The sequence below is a fragment of the Trichechus manatus genome, unplaced genomic scaffold (assembly GCF_000243295.1).
Source record: "Trichechus manatus latirostris isolate Lorelei unplaced genomic scaffold, TriManLat1.0 scaffold00028, whole genome shotgun sequence".
Taxonomy (NCBI): Eukaryota; Metazoa; Chordata; class Mammalia; order Sirenia; family Trichechidae; genus Trichechus; species Trichechus manatus.
The window spans coordinates 5,912,376-5,924,387 of record NW_004443964.1 but is presented as its reverse complement, the minus strand read 5'-3'; the positions used below and the strand labels follow the sequence as shown (position 1 = coordinate 5,924,387).

The 12,012-nt window shown below is 49.8% G+C and overlaps 1 long non-coding RNA gene and 2 other non-coding genes across 3 annotated transcripts; all 3 read left to right on the top strand.

The window, feature by feature from the left end:
• The first annotated feature begins 5,320 nt into the window (after positions 1 to 5,320).
• Positions 5,321 to 11,837, top strand: LOC111820163 (uncharacterized). Its single transcript, XR_002823701.1, has 6 exons — positions 5,321 to 5,417; positions 5,923 to 6,089; positions 6,697 to 6,793; positions 7,435 to 7,533; positions 9,138 to 9,255; positions 10,697 to 11,837. It is a non-coding gene; the product is annotated as an uncharacterized LOC111820163 (long non-coding RNA).
• Positions 6,542 to 6,615, top strand: LOC111820186 (small nucleolar RNA R38). The gene has a single exon (XR_002823729.1). It is a non-coding gene; the product is annotated as a small nucleolar RNA R38 (small nucleolar RNA).
• On the top strand, positions 7,277 to 7,353 carry LOC111820185 (small nucleolar RNA R38). The gene has a single exon (XR_002823728.1). It is a non-coding gene; the product is annotated as a small nucleolar RNA R38 (small nucleolar RNA).
• Positions 11,838 to 12,012: the final 175 nt, after the last annotated feature.

Sequence of the window (12,012 nt, the reverse complement as noted above, 5' to 3'; positions counted from 1 at the left end):
GGTGGCAGAGTGGTTAAGAGGTACGGCTGCTAACCAAAAGGTCGGCAGTTCGAATCCAAAGGTGCTCCTTGGAAACCCTATGGAGCAGTTCTACCCTGTCCTTGAGAGTCACTATGGGCCAGGATTGGAATCGACTTGACGGCAATGGGTTACACAGTGGTTAAGACCAGAAATTTTTAAGCTGGGTTGTCTGAGTTCAGATCTCAGTGCTTCCACTTACTACTTGACCCTCTCTGCACTTCAGCTGCAAAATGGGTGGATAATGACAGGCCTGTTGTGAGAATCCAATGAGGTGCTTAGAGCAGTGCCTCACGCTGAGTGAACACTTGGCAGACGTTAGCTGTTATTACTTCAGAAAACCTGCACTCGTCAGTTCATTTTCTCTATTTTGCCGTGTCCTAGCCCACACTTCCAGGTAATTATTATTATTATGAAAAAACAAAAGATTTGGAAAACGTCGATCATTTAGGACAGAATCATTTAGGATGGTTTTGACGCTAACAGAACATTCAACTTAAAATGGCTTAAACAATAAGATGATTTCTTTATTTTTGAAGTTAACCTTTTTATTTTGGTATAACTGTACAGCCAGCAGCTGCCGCCTGACCTGCAGATTTTGGGATCTGTCAGCTCCCACAGTCCCGTGAGCCCGTGGCCTGCTGTCTGCCAGCCGATTTTGAGCTCATCAGCCCCTGCAACCATGTGAGTCAGGAGAAGCCTCCAGCCTGACGTCTGACCCATGGATTTGGGCACTTGACAGCTTCCACAACTGCGTGATCCATTTCCTTGAATTAAATCTCTCTCTCTATATTTATATATATGCATTTCACTGGTTTTGCTCCTCTAGAGAATCCATGCAGTGAAGAGATTTCTTTTTTAAAATCTCACTCTCTATACTTCATTGAAACTAAGATGCCACGGCTCGTAAGATGCATCCCACATTCAGAAATATTAAAATGTAAAAAAATGTGTCTCCGAATCAAAATCAGAGGTGTGAAGGGGGGCTTGGCGACTGGCTATTTCAGCAGCATCTTCAAGGACTCACACTGTTTCTTCCATCCGCTTTGCCAGCTGCAGACCTTTGGCTCTTGCTTCAAAGCAAGGCTCACAGGTACAAGATGGCCGCAGCGGCCTCAAGCATCACATCTTCACAATATCCCAAAACCACAGAGAGGCTGTTCCTTCGCTGACTTCTTTTTAAAAACAAGAAAACTTTCTCAAAGTTTCCTGGCAGACTTGCTCTCAGGTTTCCTTGGCCATAACTGCATCATAGATTCTTTCCTCAAACAATTCCTGGCAAAGGGAATAGATTCGTCATGTTCGGTGCAGACTAATCAAGATTCTGCCCTTGGGCCTGGGGAGGGACTTGCCTCCCTGAAGCACACGGCTACCCAATAGCTGGACGGAATCTAAGTTCTGCTCGTAAGACGGAGGAAGAACGGCTGCTGGCTTGGAAACAGACAGCGCCTACCATACGGATGAACTTCCTGTGAAATCACTGGTGCAAGCACTCCAAAAGTAAGCAGCCAGCTACTTGGGATACTACCTACCCTCCTTCACGTCTTTATTAATAAAATGAGATTCCTTTCCAGGTTAAGAAATGAACTTCGATATTCCAGAGGCTCTGTTTTCCATTACTGTGGGTTTCAGACACCATGTCTTAAATCCTCCCAGTGAATGGAACCCTATGAGGTAACTGCCCTAACACAGCAGGCCCAGCTACCTAGATTGTCTCTTTGCACTCAGAGCCTGGGTCCCTAAACAGCTCCGGGAACTCCTGTCCTGTTCAGCCTGTGATCTGCTTCTGTCACTTAACAGCCTCTGTGTAACTCCTCCTTTCCACGTCAATAAATATAGAGCTGCACCAGCCGTGTGTAACGGCCATATAATAATTCCACTGTATGTGCAACTCAAGTGTACTAGGCCTCACCAGCAATGAGTGCAGACAAGATCACAAAACCTGGACGCTTCAGTCTCAACACTGTGGAGCCCCGGCCTGCTTATTCAGGATCCAGAGGGCCCCTCCTTGCAGTCTCCCCAGTTATCTGCAGATGGCCTAAGCAGCCTACCTCAGATGTGCTCAGGCACAAGGCCTCTCAGGGTATTTTGCTCCGGCCTCTGGGCCGCTGCCTGACTGCCCACGGCACCCCCACCCGCCCTGGGTCTGCAGCTGTTCCTCTGAGCACAGCCGGGCTCTGCAGGTGAAGGTGTGCGTTGTCGGGTGCAACAGCGCCACTGTGGCCTCTGCAGAGCGAGGAGCTGTGAAGACGGTCCTCACTGCACGCTGAGTAGCAACCAGTCAAGGCCCAAGACAGCCCTGCTGGAGCCCACAGCCTTTCAGAAACCAGCTCCTGCAGGTGACAGAAATATTCTAAATCTCAGCTGGGGTTGTGGTTACATGGATGTATACATTCATTGAACTACTTAACTGTACATTTAAAATGCATCCATTTTATTGCATGTAAATTAAACCTCAATAAAGCTGACTTAAAGAGTTTTACAGGAAACCCAAGAATGAAGACCTGACCCTTGCCTTGCTCATGGCCTAGCGGAAAAGCCAGTCATGCAAGCAAATAATCATAAAACGGTGAAATGAGTGTTCCAAGTATGTTCAACGTTATAAGAGCTTCTGCTCATTGACTGCTTCCCTGTGCCAGGCCCTGTGCCAAGTGCTTTGCACGCACAATCTTAAACAGTCCTGTGAGGTCGCGACGACCATCCTCATCCTCATTTTACAGCTAAGAAACTAACGCTCACCCGACTCTTCCTTCCATAGAGTGGGCTCAAAACTGTGGAACCCTTCACTCCCAAAACCAAAAGCCCCATGAATATCAACTTATATATAGGTGATGCAATATAATTTAGTGGTGAAAGCAAGGCTTTAAAGGCTAGCATCAAATCCTGAGTCCGCCAGTTACCAGATCTGTGGACTTGGGCAAGTTACCTAATCTCTCAACACTTCCATTTCCTCATTTGTGAAATGAGGGTAGTCCCAGCAGTTCATAGTGCAGTTGTGAGGACTAAATGGGTTGATATGTTTCAAGCACTCAGTGTACTGGATGACACACAGGAAGTGCTGTGAAGTATTAGCTCTCATTTTTGTGCCTGTAGGAGGTCACTTGCCCACCAGTTTCACAAACAGCTTTTGGGAAATTCCACACTTACAATTTCCTCTACAAGTCTCAAATGAAAGGAACTTAGTTTGCAGGAAGAGAATGCATTCTTTCTTCAGTATCATACGAAACAATTTGTCTTCCAAGGTCAGAAAGAGAAAGCCAAGGGTCAGTTTCATAAGCTGGAAGTTTCCGCTAGGTGAGTGAGTGATTATTTGCTGAGCACTTACTGTGAGCAGAGGCAGAGGAACACCAAATGGGGCACTGCCAGGAAACTTAAACAGAAAAAAACCAAAAGCTACTTCTCTTGCCCTTAAAGAGTCTACAACCAAATAAGGGAGGTAAACATAAACAAATGTGGTAACTCGAAAATAGCCTCCTGCTACATAAAACCAAACCCCTTGCCGCCCAGTCTATTCCGACCCATAGTGACCCTAGAGGACAGAGTAGAACTGTCCCATAGGGTTTCCAAGGAGTGGCTGGTGGATCTGAACTGCCGACCTTTTGGTTACCAGCTGTATCACGTAACCACGGTGCCACCAGGGCTCCATAAATTAGCTTTCCAAACAGGAAAGGACCATAGTTGGCAGGATACAAACCTGTGCTGGGAAACTCCAATGGATTTCTAGTCCTGCAACATATTACATATAAAAAAACCAAACCCATTTCCGCTGAGTGGATTCCAACTCATAGCAACCCTAAAAAACAGAGTAGTACTGCCCCATAGGGTTTCCAAGGCTATAATCTTTACAGGGACCCCTGGTGGCAGGCTGCTAAACAAAAAGTCGGCAGTTCAAATCCCCCAGCTGCTCCCTGGAAACCCTATGGGGTACTTCTACTCTGTCCTATAGGGTCACTATGAGTTGGAATTGACTTGACAGCAGTGGGTTGGGTTTAATCTTACAGGAGCAGATTGCCAGGTCTTTCTCCCGCTGAGCGGGTTTGAACCACCAACCTTTTGGTTAGCAGCCAAGCGCTTAACCATTGCGCCACCAGGGCTCTCTAAAATCTGTTGCTGTGGAGTAGATTCCGGCTCAAAGGGACACTGTAGGACAGAGTAGAACTGCCCCATAGGGTTTCCAAGGCCATAATCTTTATGGAAGCAAGCACACTGCCACATCTTTCTCCTGCAGAGCAGCTGGTGGGTTGGAACCTCCAACCTATCAGTTAGCAGCCCAGCACATTAACCACGTGCCCCACCCAAGGACTCCCAGTTTGCTGTCCAAACCCATTGCTGGTGGGTTCAAACCACTGTAGAAGCCGAGCGCTTAACCACTGAGCCACCAGGGCTCCTATATTACATATAGAGTAATACAATCCAGACTAAATGCCACTTGCCACACAGAGATCTTTGCTAGAGGGGTGATGTGAATGGGGAGGTAGTAATGCAAAAACGCTTCGTGGACTTGCAAATTTAAACTAATTCCCCAACCTGTGTCAATTCTAGCCCTGAGTCTAGTTGTTTTGCCCTATTATTTCAAAACAGAAGGCAGAGCGGTTGTCTGGAAAATAACTCACAAAGTAGCAATGAGTATTACATTATCCTGTTCTTCTCATAATTTAATTTGCTGCTTTTTCCCCTCTTCAGAATTAAAGACACATGGCAACGGGACCCTGAGGTCCGAGGCTGCCTGCCCGCCTTCAGGGTCATTCAGAGCCGCCCTTAGGGCCAACGCGCTCCGGGGCGCCCTCTGCCGCCCGCCATGGGCCGCACCAGTCTCGCCCCTATTTTAAAAGCAGCCGAGGGGGCCGCTGAACAATTCTTTCGCAACCACCCTTCCCCTCACTAACCCAACCGACCACCCTAAACGACCCCTCCCCGGCCCAAATAAAATCCGCAGAGCACTGAAAACGAAATTCGGCCGGCCTCAGTTTCCTCATCGGCCCCTTCCCCCTGAACTTTCTGCGCCTCCCCAGGGACAATCTCGCCCAGCGCTAATCTACAATCAGCAGCTTAATGACTTTCCGGCTAAGGCGACCCTCTATCTTCGTTCCCTAACGGCCGCGGCCCTTCATAAGCCAGGTTTCCCCCCACCCCAGGCTCTCAATGTCCCTGGGAGTGGCCACCCTCTTACCCGGGCCTGGAGCCCCGTTGAGGACGCCGCATACCTCGGCAGTGGGCTGTTTTGAACTGCATTTCCCATCAGCCTCTTCTCAGCATCGCGACAGCTACTACGAGACTGCCGGAAAGACTTCTGCGCAGGCGCGGTCTCGCGCTCTTTCTGCCTCCGGCCGCGTGGTTGGAAGTCATGGTCGTGGGTGTCGGTGCGGAGCGCGGCGGGCAGGCTCAGGCTTGGGGTGGTGGTAAGGCTGCGGAGATGGGAAACGAGATCGTCCTTGACACGGCGCCGATACACTTGCCGTCTCAGAGCCTCCCCTTCCTCAGAGGAGAAATGGTGGCGATAAGCCCAATCTTCCACCTCATAGGGTGGCTGGGAGGATTAATGAGATATTGGATGAGAAAACGCTTCCCAGATGGCGAGGGCTGGTGTCATGTGGAGGGAGGGAGCGAGCTCACGTCTGCCTTTAACGTCGAAGAGCCCATCTTGGGGGACAGTTGCCGCAACCTCTCAACGCCCGGCGGCACTGCTGGTCTCCCCTGTGCGCCCACGGAGCGGACGATCTGAGAGGGCAATTCTTAATTCAGCACCGGGAGTCTTAACATGTGACTCTTGCATTGCCTTGAGGACAGACCCCAACCATTACTTTTTATTTAATTCTACAGATAGTATTAGTGGGACGGTAGATGTTCTCTTACAGTCCGTAGTTTTACAGCGAGTCTTAATGCTCATTTTTTTCTTCTCCACAGGCCTTTATTTTGGCATCTGAAGAGATGGGGAGAAGCAGAGCTGCAGGTTGAAGCTTAAGAGTAATGGATAAACCCTAAAAATGAGTTAGAGTGGGTGGTCACCAAAAATGAGGAAGCAGCTGACGTGAAGGCCTGTCTCAGACATCTACCTCATGCTTTGTTCTGAAGTAAGTTCAAGTCTACGAATACATGTTGACACATAAATCCAGCTAGGGACATGTAAGAACACTGCCAGAATCTTAGCATCCACAGAATGATAATGCTTTTAATGGTAGAAATGAGGCGGGTCTGTCCCAGTGTAATTTGGGGCCACCTAGGGTTCCTGGGTGGCGCAAACTGTTAAGCACTTGACTACTAACCAAAAGGTTGGCAGTTTGAACCCACCCAGAGGCACCTTGGAAGACGGGCTTGGTGATCTGCTTCCGAAGGGACAGGGCCTTGACAACTTTATGGAGCAGTTCTACTCTGTCACGCAGGGCTGCCATGAGTCAGAATTGACGGTGACAGGTTTTTGGGTGTCACTATCTGAAACAAAAATAGATGCCACTGTGTAGAGCTGAAAGGGACAGTTGGAAAATAAGTCTTGTTTTGCTGGGATTTAGGAATGTTTGTTAACTGGTTGAGCTGAGGATGATTGAAGTTATCCCTGTCTGAGACTTCTTCTCTGAGGAGTTCTGACTTGCTGAGGCTCAGCCTTTTGACACCCGTCTCGAGAATAAACACCTCAGCGTGGTTTCTGTAGAGTGCAACTTACTATCTTGATTTCCCTTTCAGGTTAAAGGCGCTGACTGCAGGCTTTGAAAAAAGTCACATGAAACCCATCGCCTCGAGATGTTGACTGAGGAGCTTCATCATAAAAGAGCTGTAAATGGTAAGATTTGAGCTCTTCACAGGTTTGCGCAGGTTAGGAGACCCTGGGTGGTGCACATGGTCAGCGCTTGGTTACTAACTGAAAGGTTGGTGGTTTAAACCCACCCCGCGGTGCCCTGGAAGACAGGCCTGGTGATCTGCTTATGAAACGACACAGCCTTGAAAACTTTATGGAGCATTTCTACTCTGTAACACGGAGTTGCCATGAGTTGGAATCGATGGCAACGGGTATTTGGGTGTCGCCCTGGTGATGCAGTGGTTAAGAGTTCAGCTGCTGACCAAAAGGTCGCCAGTTCAAATCCACCAGCCACTCCTTGGAAACCCTAGGGGGCAGTTCTACTCTGTCCTAGGGGGTCACTATGCGTCGGAATCAGCTCAACGGCAACAGTTTGGTTTGCAGCAAAAATGGATGCCACTGTGTAGAGCTGAAAGGGATGCTTGGCAATTAAGTCTTGTTTTGCTGGGATTTAGAAATGTTAACTGGTTGAGCTGAGGATGATTGAAGTTATCCCTGTCTGAGACGACTTCTTCTCTGAGGAGTTCTGACTTGCTGAGGCTCAGCCTTTTGACAGCCGTCTCGAGAATAAACACCTCAGCGTGGTTTCTGTAGAGTGCAGCTTACTGTCCTTATTTCCCTTTCAGGTTAAAGGTGCTGACTGCAGGCTTTGAAAAAAGTCACACGAAACCCATCGCCTCGAGATGTTGAATATAAGGAGCTTCATGATGAAAGACCTGTAAATGGTAAGATTTGAGCTCTTTCACAGGTTTGCATAGGTTAGGAGACCCTGGGTGGTGCACACAGACGCTTGGCCACTAGCCGAAAGGTTGGAAGTTTGAATCTACCCAGAGACACCTTGGAAAACAGGCAAGGCTTGGAGAGTTCACTTGCCAAGAGTGCCACAGTTAATTAATCCCAAAAGGTGGGACTGAACCCAGGTCCATCCGAAGTCCGGCTCTTGGGTCTGTTTATGTAAAAAGGCTGGGCCTTCCATCCTGCTTGTACTGTGTGGTCACATTGCCTTGGGTCAGACCTTGACTTCAACCAGGAGCTGTCCCCAACATTTGGCAACGGTTGGAGACATCCTCGGTTGTCACAGCTGGAGGGGGTTTGTTACTGGCATCCAGTGAGTGCTGTTAAACATCCTGCAATGCGTAGGGCAGTCCCCCACAACAAAGAATTCTCTGCCCAAAATGATAGTCGATCCCAGGTTGAGAACCCATGTATTAGACTAACTCCACAGATCTGGGTTCTGGTCTCAGCTCTGTTAGCAAATAACCACACCAGAGCCTTGGTTTCTTCTGTAAAATGGGGATAATGTGTTGGGTTAAAAAAATATGTTGCCGTTGATTAGATTCTGACTCATACTGACCCTATTGGGCATGCTAGAAATGCCCGCTAGGGTTTCCAAGGAGCGGCTGGTGGATTCGAACTGCCAGCGTTTTGGTTAGCAGCCATATCTCTTAACCACGGTGCCACCAGGCTCCCTTGGATTGGGTTAGTGGCCTCCAAACCTGGCTCTACGTCACCCGCAGCCTTGGAGGAGACTGGCCCTGGAGTGGGGCCAGTCCAAGAGCAGGAGTGTAGGGACAGTTAGATAACCCGATCTGCTTTTAGCTCAAGGGTGTGATTACAGCAAGATTACAGGCGCTTGCTGTTTTAAAGTAGCTGTCACAGCAGATCTATAATCTGGTCTTAAAAACCTGAACACCACATGCTTGCTCCGCCGTGCGGAGTATTTTTGCACACAGGTGAGTGAAGAAGTGACCTTGTGTGACATCGCTGCCTCTTGGCAGCAGGGACTGTTCGTGTGGCTGGTCGTCAACAGGACGGCGGAGATGATGAGAGAGGTGGGCTGTCAGGCGTTTTACCGACACCCTAGAGAGAATATGTACTCAAACACGGTTTCCAGGTGTTCTGTGCCGAGCGGCCCTGTTTTCTCAAGGGCAGGGAGCTGTGGCTGTGCCAGGTCTGGACACTGGGTGCCTCTAGGCACTGGATGTAAAAAGACAAGTAAAATTTTTACCCTTGAGGAACTGCACAGTCTAATAAAGTAGACAAGATAGTTTTTGTGATGGAAGTAAAGCAAAATTTGATTCAAAAACAGTTTGCGTGTCCTGAGGATGCTGGTGCTGTGGGCTGGCAGGTTGGCGGGAGCTGAGTCGATGATGCGAAGTTATCCCTGTCTGAGGGCGAAGAAAGCCTCTGCGTGTGGAGCTCGGCTGTCTGACACTCAGGCTCGTGCTTGCCTTTGGAGGGTCAGGCGTGATCTTACAGAGAGGTACTTGAGGGGTATCTGAGCGTATCTTGAGTAGATGTTTCTATTTTAATTCCTGCTCCTGGCCAGGTGCGGTCTGGGCCTCAGTTTCCGAGGCTGAACAGCATCCTTCAGCAGGAGACACCGCTGGCCCCAGTGCTGGGTCCTCCACCCGGGCCCAGAGCCGAGCCAGATGTCGCTCATGTGGGTAAGCAGAGGGGACAGTCCCAGCAGGCTTGGGTGGGGCATTCCTGTAGTCTCCCTGCCGTGGCCTTGGGGTGAACTCTGAGTGAGTGGCAGGGAGACCTTCACTTGGCCTCGTTTTCCTTGCCAGGTATTTGCAGTATGCTAGGCAGGGCTGTGAAGTGAGAAGGTACCTGTGATTTGTAAGCTTAGTGCTTACATCTGTCCCTCAGAAACCCACAGCGTGTGGTGTCTAGCTGCTTCTGTCTGAACAACGTGACTGAGGGAGAGTAAGCCATCCTGAGGGTTAAGGGTCTGGCCCTGAGCTCTTTAAAGTCCAGTCTCTGTAAGGGGTCAGATTGAATGGACTCCGGTGAGAAGTGTGACTCCCTGGTTGAGTGTGTCATCCCTCTGAAATTTGAAAACCAGCGGGGTGGCTGCCCTCTCGTCATGCTCCAGGCCCCGTGATTTATAGCTCTGAGGGCACAGGCTGTGTGCATTGGCGGGCCGGGAACCCTGAGAGGTGGCAGGAATGGGCAGGTGACCAGGCTCTGGTTGATGCTGTTGTGGAATGAAAGGGGGTGCTTGTCGCACATTTCAGGAAAACAATGAGGCCTTTGAAGCCGAGACGGGAACCTGAAATGCAGGCCAGCTGTGGTGGTGAGGATGCCCGTGACCCTCTGAGCCCCGCCTGCCCACCAGTGTCCTGACATTCAGGAGAAGGTGCTGTGGCGTTGGCAGAGTGATTTGGTTTTTGGGGGCTTTGTTGCTTCCCAGGCAGCTCTCCTGAGGAACGGCTGGCGTGCAGCTGCTCCTGATGGCAGAGGGCTGGCTGGCTGGCTGGCATGTGAGCAGCCAGGTGGCACGCAGAAGGTTCTGGCTTTGTTTCCACGTAAATGCCAGGCCTGAGACGGGCACAGTAGGATTTCTGCCTCAGCTGCTGAAATGGTGGGGTGTGTGCCAACTCTGTAAGGTCACGGTTTTTGCTTGGTCACCAGGGGAGCTGTGTATGGGCCGAGCTTTAATGAGCATGAAAACGGGCACCAGCAGCTCACTGCCTGCAAGTGAAATAAGGTGAAAGGGCATGCCGGCCCCGGGCACGTCCGCCTCCTCGGTTCTCCTCTACCTCGGAGCAGGCCTGACTGCTCACAGGAGCCACGTCAACCTTTAGGTTTGACTTGAAAGCTTTGTGTCTTAGAGGGGTTTTGCGGGGGACCTGTGACGGCTCCTCCCACGAGCTGCAGTGTGGAGCCGTCCTGGAATGGCACCAGCCTGCCTGGAGGCCGTGTGGTGGTGCCTGGACGGTGGGCCCCTCCCCCCAGCACACACGTACACCTCACACAGGATTGGTTGGAGTGAGTGCCCCTAGATTGCCCTTTCCCCCGAGTTGGGCATCCTTCACATGTAGCTTTCTGTGTTGAATCGCTTAGTTGACCATCATTTCTAATTGCCCTTTGGTTTTACAGGTTGTGGCCTGACACCATGACTCCAGGCACAGGACCTGTGCTCTTGCCTTAGACCTGTTTACAGAGGTGACCAGCACAGCTCTGCTGATAATGCCCAAGGCGAAAGAGGGAGGCTCGTTCAGGAGTTCAACAGTGAGATCCCAGGAAACCTTTGGCAGGTAGTGGAATGAGGGCCTAGTTGGGTGTGTTCTCACAGATGGGCAGGACTAGGGGGTTGTAAATGGAGATTCAGGAATTATTCTGTGTATATGCTGTTGGGAGGAGGCTGTAAGGGGGAACAGATGCTCAGCCTAGAAAAACGTTTCTGGAGTGGATTTCCTGTGAAGTTGTCAATGCGTCTTGGGTTTAAATTTTGAAACACCAATAAAAGTATTTTTTTTTAACCTGACTCGCTAGTGTAGTGGTTTTTAGACTCTGGCGGAGACCCTCCGTAAGAGCATTACATTCTGTGACTCAGCACCCATTCTCATCTAAGTGAAGTTTCACAGACTCTGACATTTTCTGTTTTGCCATTGAATCAGTCCCAACTCATGGTGACCCCATGCACGACAACGAAACACTGCAGTGTCCCCCTGATTGTTTGCAGATTGGACAGAGTTTCATTGTGATCCATAGGGTTTTCATTGGCTGAGTTTAGGAATTGCCAGACCTTTCTTCCTAGTCTGTCTTATTCTGGAAGCTCCACTGAACCGTCTTCAGCATCACAGCAACACGCAAGCGCATGAAGTGCATCGGCCGGAAATTGAACCTGAGTTTGCCCGCCTGGAAGGCAGGAATTCTACCACTGAACTGTCCTACTGATGGGTTGCAACCCACAAACATTGCTCTGGCTCTCTTGTTTCAAATCTAACAAGGATTGACAGACGTTCTCTGCACGTTCTGTGTCTGCAGATTTGATTGGGAATGGGGAGAGTCAGAAAGTGGTGTGGGTGAGCAGGGGCCAGGGGCCCTAAGTTTGGACAATGTTAGGTTACAGGAAAGCGGATTCTTTACTACAGAGTCATTCCATAGGATACTAGACTGCACACTGATTGTCAGGGGGAAATAAATACATTTCCCACACTTTTTTCTAAAGCAGGTATTCTGTCCAGAGGAACATACTGGGCGCTGCCAGTCTCGAGATCAGGGGACAGGTTGGTGTCGCCAAGTAAAGCAGATCTGAGAGGACTTGGCCTGATGCCAGTAACCCTACAGTCCACCAGTGCTGTCGAGTCACCTCTGACATTGGCAGATTTTAGGAATTGGTGACCCTGTGTGTGTGTCAGAGGACAACTGTTCATAGGGTTTTCAGTGGTTGATTTTTCAGAAGTAGACCA